The sequence below is a fragment of the Dermochelys coriacea genome, chromosome 1, assembly GCF_009764565.3.
Source record: "Dermochelys coriacea isolate rDerCor1 chromosome 1, rDerCor1.pri.v4, whole genome shotgun sequence".
Lineage (NCBI taxonomy): Eukaryota > Metazoa > Chordata > Testudines > Dermochelyidae > Dermochelys > Dermochelys coriacea.
In genome coordinates, this window is record NC_050068.2 from 268237735 (window position 1) to 268254404 (window position 16670).

Consider the following 16670-nt stretch of genomic DNA (forward strand, 5'->3'; position numbering starts at 1 on the left):
GTCTTTACCAGCTAACCAGTCATCTGCAGATGTTGTTCTGATGGTACTTTGATACAGTTTCAGAAGTAACCTAGAAGTATTATAATGTAAATGACATCATAGCAAGAGTTTTAGTTTTACATGATACATGAGCAGATAGCTGATGTGTGGCAATCTAGAAATAAAAGCTTCACATCTCTATTCAGAGGAAGGAAATATTAAAACTAACTGCAATACTTGCTAAGTAGTCAAATTATAAGCAGGGTGGATTGATTTAAATCAGCAAGCAGGAAGCCTTGATTTAAACAATTGATTTTAATTTCATTTTGCATATGGACTTTTTAGTTATTTCCCTAAAGAAAGGTTCATTCTCATTGGCGGGAATAATCCTTAAAATATGTTGATTTGCAATCAAATATAGCATTTACATAAAATTTAATGTTTCTTTTTGTTAACTAGACTATACCTTGTCCATAAACATTTCTTTAAGCAATCACCTAGCTTAAAATACATGTAAAATTAATCTGAATACATTTGTTAATGTTTGAAAATGGTCAATGTTGCATTTCTTATTTACTAATGATCATTTTTTACTTGGGATTTGTGTCAAGCTGCCTTTGAATGGAAACTGGAATTCAATTCAAAATGTAGAAAAACAAAAAGTATTTTAAAATAGCAAGTTTATCAAAACTTGTTATGTTGACAACTAACTGACTTTATTAAACACAAGAAATATTAACTATGGTTTGTGAATTGACAAATTGTTTCTGGTCACTATGGGCCAGATTTTCAAATGATTTTAGATGTCTAAAAAAAGCAGACTGTTGCTTAACACCCACTGAAACAAACAGGAGTTAGATGCCTACGCTGCTTCTGAGGTGTTTTTTTGAAAATCCCACTAGGCACCTATCTGCATCCTTAGGTGCCTATATTTCTTTCCATCTTCCATTACAAAAGATACTAGATACTGAAATCAGCCCCAGAATAGCAAGAGTGAAAGACACATCCTGTCATCTGATGAAAAGCGACATAAATCCAAAGGCTACATTCTGACTCTTAAAAACTTACGTATGATCTGTGTTAAATTATGACTGTGAAACTCAGACATTCAAACAATCAGTAAGAAAGAAATTACAATCCTTTGAATTATGGTGTTATAGAAGAAATCTGAAAATATCACAGAGAGACAAATAATCAAAGAAAAAGTACTGGAGATGTTTGGGACTTGGCAAGTTGGAGATCTTATGAAAAGAAAGTTTTGATTTGCATGGAACATTTTAAGGAGTTCAAGCAGATGAGGAATGTTTACAAGCACTGGAAGGGAAAGTTGACGGCAGAAGAACACGAGGCAGAAAAATAAGGTCTTGGATGGACATGTAGTATCTTGGGTGGATCAAAACAACTAGTAATCCACAACTCTTAACAGAGAATTGTACAGAATGGCCTACCATAGTTGCAAACCTCTAGTAATAGAGATGTCAATAAGAAGAAGATCTCTTTGAATATCTGGCCCCATGTCCTTCAAGTTTTCAAAATTACTGGTTTTCATCCTCTACCAGATAGTTTTTATTCATAAATTGGAAGAGGAAAACAAGCTTGTCTGCCTTTTCACCTCCAAATTGGTTTCTCAACCTTGAAAGAACTAATCCAAACGATGAAAATACTCTCTCTAAAACTGCTAGCTAAACTGAAACTAAAAGCAGTTGAGGCAAAAGATTTTCTGCACAATAAAAACTGAAAGTACCTAAATTTGGGAAGGTGTAAATACCAACATTTGCTCCATTGTAAAGATGGAAAATAATAAATATATTTAATACAATACATAACACTGTGAAATATTTATAAGTTGTCCTCAAAGGTAAAAGATGTTTTCCTCTAATTTTGTATATAATTAAAAAAGCAATATCCCTTAACTCAGTAAAATTTGAGGATGGTTCATTCATGCAGCATTTTAATTGTTATTTATTTACATTATTTTAATGGATTATGGTAAATTTAGACCCTAACATAGGTTGTGATCATTTCAAATTTAATTTTAAGGGATTATTTTTATTTACATATTAAATAAAATATTGATTTAAACAAATCATTGATTTGTATCCACTCTGTGAAGTGGTAATTCACAAAGATTACAGAGTAGATATACATATTATATACCGAAAACATTATTTTAGAAAATAATTTAAGAAACAGAAAGCTACAGTTAAATAATGCCAAGAGCACTGTCATACCAAGCTCACAATGTAGCAACATCACTCAAATTAAACCCATTAATGAATAAAAGTCACCGAATAAACAAATCATAAAACTCCAGATCAGTATTTTAAATATATATATATATTTTATTATCAGTCATATAACTGAGATACCATATAAACATTTTGTCATATAGTGAAGTGCCTAGTTTTCCAGTATCCAGCTAGTATAGGGGTTTGGATGGGTAGCGGGGATGGAAATAATTCCAGACAAGATACAGGTAATGCTAGTAGGGCAATGAAAAAACAAGGTAGTGTCAATGGCCAGAAGTGGCCCCTTCAGTCTGCATTTATATGGATATTTGCAATGCACACACCCCTCTCCCAGTATGGTCCTTCAAGCCATTAACAATTCCTTTGTTACATCCAGCTTGGATAACTGTAATGTACTCAATATGAGATTACCCTGAAAGGCTGTTCTGAAGATACAGGTAGTGCAGAATGCAACTGCTCTTTATTTAGTGGTGTTGGCCTCAGAGAATACATTATACTTTCTTTCAGAGATCTCTAATGGCTTATTCTTCACTTCCATGTGAACTTCATGCTGTTTTTAGTGATCTAGAAAGATCTACAGGATAGTTTTTAAATCCTGGATACCTGTAAGATTACCTAGCATGAATTCTGGATCATGACCTATTTGCGTATTTGAACAGCATGAAATATTGTTGATATTAAATCATTAATCATCACACTAGGTAAGAAACATATGCTGGACTCTGTCAGCATGCAGAACTTGCATTTACATCAATAGATTTTCTGTGAGCCAAATAAATACAGAATATAGCTAAAAGTCTTTATATTTCAGATCCACAGTAAACTTTTTTAAATTAAACTGTGTGTTTCTACTGGAGAAGGCTGGGAAGCTCTAGCCTAAGTAATACTTTTCCTAGGTTCAGGCTCAGCAATTAAACTACATGGAACAGACAGAATATGTGCACTTATGGTATAAAAAACAATGTTCAACACTTTACTGGAGGAACAACTTTCAGTCAGCTTTGAATTTAATATTTCACCCCAATGACAAAACACTCCTTTTTTCTGACAAGAGACCACATTTCAGAAAATTGACTTGTTACTCAAATTGACACAGAGAAAAATACTTTATTTGTCATCAGGCAAGGTGTCATCTAGGACTGGAACATTAAACCCTTAGAGTGTAAAATTAAAAGATGGATTCTGATGAAGGCCTACAGGATTCATGAACAAACAAATCTCTTCCACTGGGGGACCAAACAAATATCCACATCCTTGCTAGAGATGTGGGGGGAAATAATTTGGTGAAAATAGTGATTTCTATACTGTAGTTACCCACTTTCTCTCTTCCACTCCCCATAGTCCCCTCTGAATGGATCACTAAGGTATCCCCAAATTGCCCAGTTTGAATTTAATTAAAACCTACATCTACAAGACAACCAATATTTTGCTAATCCCTGGGACGGTCACTTAAAATTAGTTTCACTCCCTATCCACAGGTGAGTTATTTATAAACCACAGGCACAAACAAATAAATACAAGAGACTCTTTGCCACTGTAACTCCACTGACATCAGTGGAGATATGCCAGCAGACAATTTGGCCCAGGTATTTTACAGAAAGCAGGAGGGGAAGGTGCCGTAGTGAAAAGGTACCATAGGATCATTCTGGTAGCTTGGTCACGGGAACTAGTTTAAGATTAATGTTGTTTCATCATTTTATAACTCTCTTGGCATTCCTCTATTTATTTCTGTGGACAGATTTGTAACTTTAACTTGGGGGAACACACCATAGATTTTCTTTAGGTAGATCCAGGAAGGCACCACTCTTACTTTTTTAATGTTTTGCTATATCTCAAATGGCACAAACAAACCTGGGAAGGTGAAACCTTCTACCACTTATAGGAAAAACCCTGGCTTCTTCCCATTGCATAAACCTGCTCCATGTGTCAAGAAATATATATGCATTTTTTTAAGAGTGTTTGTATCCCCTTCTGTGCTCAATCCACAGAGGATAAGAGTCTGTTATAGGCCTCAGCCTGCCTCTTAACTCAAGCTGCAGGTATTTTCAGCTCTGGAAGTCCTGAGTTCAGCTCCTCTTGTTGACAGAAGATGGAGAGAGGCCATTACATGTAGTGAGGTTTATACTGCATTCAAAGCAGAAAGTGTCAACCTTGGATTACCATAGTTTTGCACTGCACCAGATTGCCTATTTAAAAATGACATCTTTTTACTCAACAAATCTGTACCCTGTTTGTTTCCAGAGTCACATGTACTTATGTTAATGACAAAAATAAGAGTTCATGACTTTTCACCCCATAGAGCCAAAACAGAGAGTGATCTGGATTGTATTCATTCTTGTGAGAGTCATCAACAGATTTATTTATGAAGTTCCAATTAGTCACACCTGTGCAAACCCTCTGAGAGCAATGTTTTTGCATAAGCATTGCTGAGGATATAATGTAAAGACAATGGTGGTAGGGGTTGTACTGCTGTAATTGAGGGCATAACTTAGCCTAAAAAACCCTTTGTTACTGGTGGTGCTGTGTGAAAAGGAAAATACTCTGCTTTATTTTCAGATCAAGTTCAGTCTCCAGGGTTGGGCGTAAGAAAAAAATATATTTTTACTTGAAAACTGAGCACATTTAGATCTCAAAATCATTTGGAGGCAATAAACATAGAGCCCCATAATGTAATTTGTAGAGTTAATTTTCAGAGTATAAGCACACATATATTAAAAGAGTCTGCCCTGTGATGCTGAAAATGAAAACGAATCCTCAAATTGCATATTATTTAGAAGTGACAAAAATGGAATTCATCTAAAATTTATTCTTAGGCAGGGAATAGAGGGAAGAGAGAAAAAGAGACTAATATGTTATGATTAGTCCATTTGAAACTATTTAAAACAATCTTCTTACAGATTACCAGAAATGAGCTGCCATATCCAAAGTACATTCTGAAAACATTTGGGGACAAATGACGAAGACAATTTTTATCTGTATCATTTTTCTTCTATTTTGGTTAACAAGCTCAGTTTACTCTCTAGGTAGTACAACCTCTATAATCTAGAAGCAGTTTCATTAAAACATAAGGAAGCAAATATTTTGCCTTTTAATAGAGGTCTGATTGTAACTTGCTTTGCAAATTTCAAACTATTGCTCCACAAGACAGTAATGATATAAACAACCTGTAACATCTTTGTAAATCAAAACAATAATTACCAAATTCAAACTGCACTTGTGATTTAATTAAGGTTAAAATATTTGGGGTGTTATTTTATTCACACTGACAATTATTTTTTTAAAAAAACATGCAAGTTACAAGTGAGAAACCTATTGAAATACAGGGGGAAATATCTTTTCTACTTAATTGTCTCCAGGGTTTTATATCAGAAGAGGATTTGCCTATTTATAATTAATGGAAGTGTATCCCTTTTTTGAAAACAGACAAGAAATCCACAGTTTTTCAGAGAAATAAAAGAGGCAAAGTAACAAAAATATTTTTATTAATGTGCATTGAGAAAGAATACAGAAAGAAGACTGTAAAAATAAATTAGTTATATAAGAATGACTCACATTCACTCACTTCACAGAAGTGTCCCACAAACAAAATGAAACCCAAGACAGAAAGATATACAAAGATTGACAAAACTTGGATAAGTAAAGCAATATATGGGATGTTGGCACTATTATGAACATTCTCATAGGTGCTTTTTCTGCCCTCAGAGCTATAATCCCTTGTTTTATTACCAGAAGAGGAAAAGAAGAGAATGTATACTTTGAGAAAAACATGTCAATAGAAAAATAATTATTATTTACATGCTAGCTCATCATTCAGGTCTATTATTGAGTGTGGGAGTAAAAAAACCTGGACCATGGACTAATGGGATACCTTAGTTTGTTTCATTCTTAATCTAGGTAGCAATAACGTGAATTTGGAAATTCACAAGTTGGGTTTTTGTTTTGTTTTCTTGTTTTTTTACAGTATTAACTAATTAGTTTAGTGTTTCATGTACAGTGTTATTTTGAGTAGAAAATAAAAAAAATGTATAAACAATTTAAACATTTAACACTGATGTAAAGGTGAATCAACCTGTTATAAACTAATTTCCTTACTTGCCAAACTACATGGGTGAGGGATGAAGAAATAAAATGCAAACATGGTAATCAACATAGTGACATACTAAATCATTTTCCAACAATTTTCAGTAGCTCTACAACTATACCATTTTCTATACTCATGGCCCCATCTTAGTTGATGATTTTTCACAATGTATTTCATGGCTTCCATCCCTACATGAGACTTTATTACTATCACATAGGAATAAAAAGCCATAAAACACTAGAGTGAATTTATCTTGATCAGATGCAATACTTATTTTCTTCACATGATTTCACAACCATTTCAAAACTAACCAATAATTTCATGCTACATTACTGAACATTTTAAACTACATTTCAATGACAAGAAACACACTGAAATTGTTACATCACAAATTAACAGAACTTTAGCCTTTGAAGACATTCCTACCTACAAAGATCAGGAAACAATCACAACACACAACCAATTAAGTCACTGAAAAAGACAGGACACCACAGAAAAAGATCACTTCCACATACATCTTTAAACACAGAAGGAAAGACAAGAGACAAGAGAAGCACTGGCACAAATCAAAACTATGAGAAACACTACCAGAATCCTTTAAAAAAAAAACCCTTTCCCAAAGTAGCTTCCTGGCATGACCATCACAAGGATGGACTTTGCATTGTAGAGAATTCAGACACCAGCACCATGTAATCACTAGGACATCTGACCTTAAATGGGAGAAAAAAGCAATTTTCCCCATTATGTCACTTTACAGGCACAATCGCAGGGCCAGTAATGTGGCAAACTGATCTCTAGAATTTATACATCCTGCCTATGATAAATTTACTAGGCATCCAATGCTCATATTTCTACTGATCAAATACTGAATAAGACAAATTATAATGTACTATTATATTCTAAACCAGACTGATTCTCTAGGTCCTGGGCTGAATACTATTAGTTATTAATGTAATTACTATTCATCTTCTGATTATCTTATTACTACTAATTGGCCAAGTTGAAACACAAGTCTCTAGGGTCATAGAAATGTCAATACAATAATTTAACTTCCTTTCATGGCCTTTTGAAAATAATTTTGCTTGTACATTTACAAGCATACTAAGCAATATCCAAAGTCTCTGAAAAGGCTAAGAGCATATACTTTAACTAAAATATTTTATATTAACCCATTAATTTTTATTTACAGTTGACATAAGACATAAAAATTTACTTGGTTTTATTTATCTACTCCTATCCTTGCTTGCCTATCAACTCCTATTTCTTGGATAGTACAATGTGGATAGCACAGGAAAGAGCAGGAAATCATTAAATGAAAGGAAGTGCATAAATAAATTCAATTATCATGCATAAAACATGCAAATGACTTAAAGACTGCATATGAAACTCTATTTTATATTCATTAATCTCAGGTTGCACTTTTGAGGGAGAAAGAGATGCTAATTGGGTCCAGATTAATGCACTCCCAAACCTTTCCATTTGTTTTTAGGTGAGGGTTAAATGAGATGTATTAAAATAAACACAGCTGCTCATCTCCCTATCTCTCTCTTTTTTGTTGGAGAGAGAGAGAACTAAACAACATACAGCAGGTTTTCTGGTATGGTGAGATCTGCCTTTCCTAGCTCCTCATAACTGCATATCTCATACCTACCATAGCTCTCTAATGCCCATGTTTTTCCAAAGAACATAACATTGTGCTGAAAATGAGTACAAAAATAAAGTTTAATAATTTTCTTTGGAGAGTAGGGAAGGAAGTATTTGTGCCTAAATAGGCTCTGTCCTTATCCTCCCCTGACTAACTGTGATGAGCTGTTTTAAATTGCGTGCAGTCACTTTAAAAAAGATTAATTCTAAGTTGGCATGGTGATATGTGGCTCAGTTATGTGGGAAACATGGAATCATGAGAGGACTTGAGCTGTTTTGTTTTGCTCACCCGGCCAACTCGGCACATAACAGAAGTAATGCTCTCAGCTAAAGTTCACTCTCAGTTCCTTTGACAAATCCCCCCCCCCCGCCCCAGCAGAATCCATCTTGGAAAAAACATTCTATGTGTGTTTTTTGGTTTTGTTTTGTTTTTCCTTTTCTCCCTTTCTAGTATATGGTATTGCTTTTCTCAATTGTATACCCTGGTTGGCTGACAGCCTGAAGTGAAGAGACAGGCAAGAGGTAAAGGTAGAGATTTAATGGGGTAAAAGCAGTGCCTGCAATAACAACAGAAAGGAAAGATGTGTACCTGGGGCTGATTCTGTCTTGAAAGAAAAAAGGAGAGATTGGAAGTGGACTTGGCCTAGAATTGTATATCAGAGGAAGGATCCACTTTGATCGTGTAACAGAGGAAGGTAAAAATAAAGCAAACAAAAAAGGTCATCGAACTAATTTCACACTGAAACGGATTAATTTGGATCATAGGCCCAAAGGGGAAAGGTTAGTATATTGTTAATTAAATATTTCTCTTCCCTTTGCTCAATATGTATTGAAAATTAAGATTTTTGGGGGAAGGAGGGTGTGCAAAAAAATCTCTTCACGTTCCTTTAAACTGCTTTGTAAAAAAATCTCTCTTTCCAAACGATAAAAATTACAGGGAGAAGACAACAAAAATACATATACATAGATTTGAACATATAGTCACATATGTGCTTTCAGACACACACACTTTTTTATTAACTGTCTCACACACTGATAACCTCTTTATTAAAATTAATTTTTGCATGTTTGCACGTGCCAATTAGGTGTAATAAATAATAACAATAAGGCTGATATTCAATCTGTTAAATAATCTGATAAGTTCTCAGACAGCTATTTAGTTAGGAAATATGCTTATGATATTCCTTGCTCCTAAAAGAGAAAATGATTATACAGTAGCTAAACCCTAAGTAAGAGCTAAAGATATTCACCTCATGAAGCCATTTCTCAACTAGCCCCTTGGCACTTGCTGGAATTATTCACAGCACGAGTTCTACTTTTTCATTTTCTGCTGACTCCATGTGAGTAATTTCTTTCTCTTGATTAAAAGTGATCTTGGCAATTCCTTCAAAGCATTTATTTAGGTGTGGTTGGTCTTGGAGTGGATCCTTTGTCTCAGAAAGGATTTCTAAGAGCTCATCGTGGCACAGAAAGAAAAAACCTAAAGGTGATAAAAAATGAACTTTATAGATATTTATATAAACACATTTTATATCAATGCCCATAGCCAACAGATGAAATGGACTGTTTACCTTAGAAAGAATAGTCTTTTCTTCTCCAAATAATCATTCAGGACTTTCTGAATGTCATCCAAAAGCGATTCTGCCTCCTTCAACTTATCCAGCATCTGGGACTGTGAGATAACCCTCATGCCATTGGCCTCCTTCACTGACTCCTTCATTATTAGCCTCCTGGTGGGTGAGATAGAATACAGTGAATGTAATAACCATACTTCACACAACAGGCTCTCTCTCTCTCTTTTAAATTGAAAATCCCCTTATTACAAAACAAGGGGTGTTCTTTTTCTTCTACCTTTAAGTAGGACTGCCACATTCATTGCTTTTTACAAAAACGCAGCTGCTTTTTAAGCTACAGATAAATAGAATCTGCTAGGCGGTAATTCCACTCAGTCTGAATGCATTATTTTCTAAGACACTTTGGTGAGGGACTTTTTATTATAGACTGGAATGAACAAGGAAAGTCCTTTTCTCATCTAATTATGACTGTGCTTTGTTCTGTACTATTAACCTACAATGCCAGATTGATCTGCTATTTTTTGCTTCAGCCAGTTCAATAAATCAACATGTTTTTCTGGCAAATTACAGAGCTAATTATTAAGACTTCATGGACTAATGATAAAAATAGAAATAACATAAGACAATAGAGAATGCTCTATCAACAACAAAGCCAGACAACACATCAGTCCTTTGCTGTGCACAGTGCAATCTCACGTTTTAGCATCACTGATAGGTGTAGATAGATGCTATTTGAACACAATCTACGGAATTTTCTTTTAATAAAATATTGATCCACTATGTATGTTCTTCTCTGGACTGAAGAAAAGAGGTAAAATTGAAATGCATTATTTTGCAAAAATGTATAACTGTCCATCAGTTTATTGCTGCCATCACAACATTTCAAGATTGTAAATCAGGAATGAAAAAATACATTCTTCTCTAGTACTGGCAATAAGTCAAAGCTGCTGCTACACAAACACCTCCAAAAATGAAATTTACAGACTTAGACATCACCGCAAGTTTCTTTTATGCAACAGACACAGTCAACAACTGACAAAATGTGATGAACTATGTAAAAATGAATGAGAAATCCTTTCTACTTATTAGTGTAAGTTTATTTTAAATACTTATGAGGCTGAAAACTTTCAGAGTGGTAGGAAAAGCTCAAAGACCCCTCAGAACTGTACCCACGCAACATTCATCGTTATAAATATAAAAACAAGCTTGATAACACACATGTGCATTAAAAGAAAATTCATATTGTGACAGTCTTAAAATCTTATCTGCAACTCAAAATAATACCACCCTGATGTATTACAATTTAAAATATTATGAGTGAGGTCATAATAAATAACTGAGATGTTGCCTACGTTTTTCAAAGCACAAATTGCAAGACGATATATAAATACAGCCAACAGTGGTGGCCTTACTTTGAGATTCTAAAGCTTGCTATTCCCATAAGGCATTTCTCAGTGTTCTGATATTCTTGGCAAACAAGGGGTCCTTTAGGTTCCTGGTTTCAGTATCAGGAGGCAAATCTAATGCTGTAATACCAAGACAAGCCTAATTTGCTCAGAATAAAGAATAGTAAAGCCTTTCCATGAAGAAATAAACCTAAGTGTATTACAGAAGCTTCAAAACTGTGAGATTAAACAAACACATCAACATAAAAATCAATTTAGCTGACTGCACTGAGTAAATATTATCTTAAATGTATTGTTTTTTAAAAGTTCCAGTTTAGTACCAATTAGTTTAGGGTGGTAAAATACATTTGGTCTGTCTGTGTGTGTGTGTGCGCACGTGCGCGTGTGTGTGTACATATATAACTGTATTTGATGTTATATTTGTAGCAAGAATATTCACCACAGAGTCTAGATTTAGATGAGATAAACTTTGAAACGAAAGAAAAAGGAAGATGCCACTGTGTAATCTTGTTTCCTTACAAAATAATTTTGGACTATCCATGCACCCAGCCTTCTTTTCGTGAAATCAAGGCCGTAAAACAATGACCAGGGAAAGAAGAAAGTTTTACTCAACGGGAGCAGTTATTTTGTTTAAACTACTTTCAAAATTTAAGAATCAGTGTGAGTGGACTATTCTCACCATGTTTTATGACTGTTTTCCAGAGTAATTTGGAAATATGGCTGTCCTACAGATTAAAATGTACCCGACCTATCTCTAACATTGCAAACATCAGTAGTATGCAAGCAATTTGATTAAAAATAAGATGTAAAGTCTCCAATTTTTGCACAAACCCTCAGCTAAGCTATAGAGAATGAACTGGTTAGGCTATACTCTATACTAGTCCAGACTAAACCCTATTTAGTAGAAACTGACAGATGCCAAAACACTGAGTGCTCAGTGCAGTGATAGTTTTTAGATATTGACCAAAGTTTACTAGATTCCATTCTGAGACCATTAAACATATGTTATAGGACATAAAACCATAGTAAGATTAGACTTGCAGTTGTAATGGTGAAATATGAGTACTCAGTCTCTTTCCCTCTCTTTTGACATGTCAAAAGAGGCTTCAAAACACAATTGATTATTAATCATGTTTATTAAGGCAGTGCCTCAGGGCCATCCAAGAATGAGGTCCCACTCTGCAAGGCACTGTACAAACACAGAGCAACAGACAGTCCACGCCCCAAAGAGCTTACTATATAAATAGACAAGACACAGTGTGGGGAAAAGGGGGATAACACATAAAGAGAGTGAATTATGTGATGCCAGCAAAAGATTTGCTATAGCGAAGAAAAGTTTAGGGCAAGGGTTTTTGGTTTTTAATTTAAGAAAAAATGTCATGGGAAATGCTTTAGAAAAATCATGTTCCTCAAAGAAAAATACACAGTTTTCCTTACAGTGACTTCATATTTTTTCTTCAAACTTTTATTTGATATTCTTATTTTTCTAAGTTAACTTGTTTGCAAAAAAAGGAAGTAGATTAAATGATTGAACATGCAAAATATTTTCTTACAAATCAAGAATGCTTTATAATACTACTTTCCTCTTCTATATTGCCTTCCAACTGAGGATCTCAAACCACTTCAAAAATATTAAATAAGTAAGCTCACTACGTCCCTTTGAGGCATGGGAGCATGATAATAATAAAAAATAGCAATAAGAGTAATAGCAACTGTAATGATAATAAGAACTATATACATCAGTAAAAGTATTATCCTTGTTTTTACTGATGGAAATACCATGGCACAGAATGACTAAATGATTTAACTAAGAGGCACAACCACAGTATGCCAGACATATTCAAAACACAGATTTCCAAATTCCTAGTCCTGTGCTTTATTCAGTAGACCATGTTTCCCTTCACTTCAGAACCACTGTCCTAAAGAACACCTCAGAAAAAATCATGGTATTAAGTTTGGAAAACTACTGTTCTATAGTATGCATATGTAGATCTAGCTATATTTACATTCAAGAGAAATTTTATAGTTACTGAAAATTAAGGTAAAAGTAGTAATTGTTTTAGACTGATACAATTAAAGATTAAGCAAAGCTAAGGAGGACCTACTGCAATAAGGGCCCAGTTCTTCATACCTACTTGCATGCAGAATTTTCACTGAGTCTAGAAAGCAGCTGTGGAAACAGAGGGTGTGGAGAGGGAATCGGACCCTAACGAGCTAACAACAACAAACTTACCAGTTCCTACTGATAACTTCAAAGTTCTTTCCTTCTACTGATATTTGGTTACATGTATCTTGTGAGCAATGAATGGTCACCAGGGCCTTTTGAACTTGCAGCCAGGTTTCCATAATCTCCTGCATTAGTGGCACTGGAGACAACAAACATGAAATTTCATTTGTTGCGAGCAATGAAGAATGTTCGTGTTCCCTTACCACATCCAATAAATGCCATTTATACCACATATTAAAAATAAAGTGAGCTGTTACCAGATATAAAATCACTCAACACCACTATATTCTTACAAAGTTAAAAGAAAGTGGTCTAAACTTCTGTTTTCTACTCTACTTTGTGAAGCACAATGAAGAATGGGCCAGCACAGCTGCCTGTTTGTGAGTCTCACTTGGATGATTCACTTACTTACCGGATGATTGTGTCTATTGCATTTGGGCTCACACAATAAAAACTAAAGTGAAATCAATTTAACATAAAGAACTTTATGCTTTTTCCCCCTCTCCTTCTTAACATTCTACACAGTGCAAGTAGCACCGCAAACTTTGAAAAGTTTTATATAATGAAAATTACTGAAGCATAAATCACATAGGGTGGTGAAAACTGAGATGTAGCATGGAGATGAAATCTAAAAGCTAATTAAATTCAACAAGAGCCTCTCAAAAGGCAACATACCAGCTTAGCCTCCCATGCTAATATTTCGTTTTTGAAGGGTGCAATAAATGGAGGGCCTTTCATGGCCGTAGTTTTCACAATGTGATCCTCCAGCAGAACCTGAGAGGGAAGAAAAAAAGATTAGATGCATGGATTACAGTACTGAATGGATGCCAAGGCCATGATAAAAAGAACAGATAAGTTAGGGCTTCTGAGGAGCTAAATTTGAAGCCAACCAGCAAAACAGATTGAACCTTATTACCTCTAGTCACTGAGAAATTCCCCAGGCAGTTGGATGTAATTTGAAAAGGTCAGAAAAAATTTTCCTGCACAGCATTACCACTTCATGGTTTAAGGGTGTACATTTGTGAGATGTCTGCTCTAATCATTTTTATCGACTTGGTATAGAGACAGACTGACATACAAGGAGGCAAGACAGATGGATCAGACAGGACCTACCATTTGTTTTCTATTCTAAAATATCTTACAGTTTTCGGTAACTTTTTAGTTTGAACCATTTCAGCTTGTCCTTTGCTTTATTGAGAGAATATGCCTTATTTCTCTATGGCAGACAAAAAGGTAGAGAATGCATACGTCTCCTAGAGAACCTGGTGTAATTTTTTGTATTTGATCTGGGAGTTCAGCGAACTCCCTATGAATTGGAAATATACAACTGAAGCCCAGTAAATACAATAACATTTTCTGGACAATTTTAGGTAGATTTTGTTTATCTTTGTTTGTTTTTGCTTTAAGGTGACAGTCCTCCCTGTAAAAGATTATAACAATGACCTTCAACATATTCATAGTACAAGCTTTATCATCAATATGGCTGTTGTGCAAAAAAAAAAACAATCAAAACATTTAATTCTTTGGGTTAGCATACACAAGAGGCTTGTAATCAATATGAACATTTGCTAACATTACACAGTCCATTTTTCATGCAATTAAAATTACAGGCGATTTAACACCACAAATGCGGTATTATTCACCCAAACCTTGAAAAAGTTTTAATTAACATTAGACTTTCTTTCACTAAGAAGTCATTCATCTTCCAGTCATAACACAAACACTATTCACTGTGCACTTGCTCAGCATCCACTGCAGAGACATTTTTAACAGGCTTTAAAGTACGGCTGTGAGAGTTCATCTACTGTATGAGGTTTATGGGACCTGCTTAAAGGCTCACTAAAACTGTTTCCACTTTGATAGGGAAGATATTTCCATATGGCCATATTCCCTCCCCTTAAACCCAAAACATTAAGAACAACAAGAAATTGCAAGTGAGAGGAGCATACATCTTCTGACCAACAAAGCCTTTAAAGCAAGTCAGAAAGGGTTAGCTGTAGCAAGGAATAAAAAGGACTGTGAATTGTTCCGCTAATGGAAGTTGATACTCTCAACTGAACTGGAGCTGTTCCTTAGAGGAAAAGAGACTCCTAAACACAACACTTTCTTCAATAATTTAGGAAGCTTCAAAGGAAGACAAACACTCTTGCATATACTGAAGGAAACAAATCACATACGAGGGTTTAAAACAACTTAATTGGACTCCTCGAATTCAGCCTTAAGACTTAGATTAGTATTTTATTAGCTGTCTACTGTTGTCTTCTAGTCTATGGAATACAATGAGAATCTACTACTTTAACGGGAGAGATGTGTAAAGGCATGGGAGCCCACACAACATTCTTTGTGGGCTATATACCAACAATATTTTGATTTTCTCTAACATTATTTTGCAAACAGAAGGACTGGCACAGAAATTAAGTTTCTGTTACTCTCTTGCTTTGAGCTCAGCCAATGATGAGCTCATCTGTTCTACAAATTTCTCCACAGGAAAGCTCCTGCATGCTGAAAATGAGGACTATTTATATATCACAATTTAAGGAGCCAGGTCTCAATTTTTTAAAAGAGTGTCCTGTCTACATATTTTGACACCATATTTTGTCTGTCCTTACTCAGTTCCCTCTTTGCAAAAGTGGCCTTCTTCTAGTCTAGTGCTTCTGGTTCCTGTACATTTGTCTTGACTCCTCCAACAAGCAGTGTTAGTAGCTGCAAAGAACAACAACTTCTAGAGGAGCGATTCCATGCACTAGATGTATTAAAAAGAGCTTAATGGCATTAAGAGAGGTTCTGTTTCACTATTTTTAGAACTATTTGTTTTTAGAGTTTTGATACCATCAATAATGAGGTACTGACTTGTCTTTGGACTTCAGCAGGAGTGAGTTGTGCTGCTCATTTATAGTTTTGTTCTTTCCTTGTTGACCATTCCCCAGAAGGCAGTGTGGGGCAATTGCTCCTATTCCCAAAAGGGCACTATTATATGGAGTTGCATACAGTCCCATCTCTCCCATTTCCACAGGTATTTGCCACAAGATAGGCTTATGGCATTTTCAGTATGCTGACAGCACCCATCTTGCTCTTTCTCAACTGAGCGAGCCAGCCATTGGGAGACATGGATGGAAACTATCTTGCTGAAGCTCGAGCCAGAGAAGACTGAAGTGATGCCATCTATATAGGTTTTTAAATACTTGCCCATCACCATTGTATCTGAGTGTCTCCATGCTGCAAGAAGCAACCAGAAGAAATGGTGAGGATGAAACTGTGCCTGACATTTGTGATTCATACTGTGATCCCACTGTTGAGGGCTGAAAGTTGAACTCAGCAAAGTTCAAAGTTGAAACCGGAAATAAAATGTGACCGTTTAACAGTGGGCTTAATCCATCACTGGGATAGAAAGATATGCTCTAATTCTGATGCAGAAATCAGATTGGTCCCTTCTTGAATTAAAATCTGTGAATCTGGGAGCAAAATTAGATCCCCAGATGCTGCCAGATGATCATATAGGATCAGTGGTCA

At 35.1% G+C, this 16670-nt stretch overlaps 1 long non-coding RNA gene across 10 annotated transcripts in view; it reads right to left on the minus strand.

The window, feature by feature from the left end:
• Positions 1-5693: 5693 nt before the first annotated feature.
• The window catches only part of LOC119845242, a 103535-nt gene continuing 92558 nt past the window's right edge, over positions 5694-16670 (minus strand). For all 10 annotated transcript variants that reach the window (XR_006274054.1, XR_006274061.1, XR_006274059.1 and 7 more), the window contains 4 exons: positions 13836-13934; positions 13167-13299; positions 9525-9683; positions 5694-9433 (listed from right to left, as the gene is read on the minus strand). This is a non-coding gene — a long non-coding RNA (uncharacterized LOC119845242). The remainder of the gene's footprint in view (positions 9434-9524; positions 9684-13166; positions 13300-13835; positions 13935-16670) is intronic.